The sequence below is a fragment of the Pseudonaja textilis genome, chromosome Z (genome assembly GCF_049901715.1).
Source record: "Pseudonaja textilis isolate UNSWEBS1 chromosome Z, rPseTex1.2, whole genome shotgun sequence".
NCBI lineage: Eukaryota > Metazoa > Chordata > Lepidosauria > Squamata > Elapidae > Pseudonaja > Pseudonaja textilis.
The window spans coordinates 69,543,646-69,545,234 of NC_142008.1; positions in this window are offsets into that span (position 1 = coordinate 69,543,646).

The window sequence follows — 1,589 nt, forward strand, 5'->3', positions numbered from 1 at the left end:
ATAGGAAAATGTGATAGTCACTTACTGTAATAATGGAGTCTGGAAAGGATATATTCAACCATGTCTCGCAGACAAAAATAAGATCGATTAGGGCTGCATTTAGAAGCAGGAGAAATTCAGGCATTTTGTTTGCGAGGCTTGACTATAAAACTTGACTGTAAAAAATATGATTTCTGTAACAGAGTTGTCAAAGTCTGGAGTGCTCTACCTGATTCAGTTGTTTCAGCTACAGATTTTTACAGTTTCAGTCACAAATTGACTTCTGTGAACCTTACATCATACTTAAGTGGTTAGTAGATAGTTAGTAGTTAGTAGTCCATAAGTGCACTAAATGCCTATTATCCCTGTCACTGTATTTTTATTCTTTTATTCTTGTTCTCATTTTTGTTTGACAAATTCTAATAAACAAATAAACAAACAAATAAACAATTATGATTTTTGGCAGCCAACTCGAGTTCTGACCAGACTGAAATGGCAAAACTTTTATATATTTTTTATATTTTATATTTCCTTCTTGTGTGCAACATCTCAACTTGTATATGAAAAGTAGGATTCCTCAGGATGAGCCTCATGGCTGCCTTCAAATTCTTTTTCAGCTGCTGGTATTCAGGATCACACCAACAGGGTCTACCCATTCTGGCTCTTTTTGTAGCACCTTTAGTTGTCCGGTCAGGAGTGTCAAACTCAATTTTATTGAGGGCCACATCAGGGTTGTGTTTGATCTCAGGAGGGCCAGGGGGCATGGCCAGCTCAACATCCCTCGTATTGGGGTGCCTATGGTAGCCTGAGTGCTTGGCCAGCAAAACTGGCTCCCAAGCTCTGTTTTTGCCTGCAACGGCCTCCTGCAACCTCTGCCAGCAAAAATAGGCTCCTGAGCTCCATTTTCATCTGCAACAGCCTTCTGCAATTCTCTGTCAGTGAAAACAGGCTCCAAAGCTCCATTTTCACCTGTGATGGCCTCCTGCAATCCTCTGCCAGCAAAAATGGAGTTCAGGAGGGATGCAGGCAGCCCTCCTGAGCTCCATTTTTGCTGGCAGAGGCACCACAGGCTGGTCCTTTGCTGTTTTCAGGGTAGCCCCAAAGGCCAAATCTAAGCAGCCCATGGGCCATGTGTTAGGTGTTTCCTCAGGATATTACAGAGATTAGAGAATGTGCTGAAGAGTGACAGTCAGTCAGTCAGTAGTAGATGACTGGATTGTTCTAGCTCAGTTGGTAGCATTCTCTGCTTTAAGGCATTCTGATATTGCTTTAGTATCAACTTTGGCCCAAATTAACCTTTTATTTTGGGTCACCTCTACCTTTCTGGTGAGCCATCTGTCAGCCATGTTATATAGTCTTAAATCTGAGTGGCCTTGCTATGTCATGCATACAGACTGATGACCACAATTGTTGCTAAAGTGTACCATGACCTCCGAGATGATGTCAACTTTATCTCTAGACACACAAAAGAGCTTGAATGGGCTGAGTGGTATGTGTAAGGATATGTATAATTCTTATACTTACCTCCCAGAATTTGGAGATTACCCTTAAAGATTAAGGAGACTAGGAACAGGCCAGCAGCATTACTTTTATGGTCTCTTGAGAGCCAT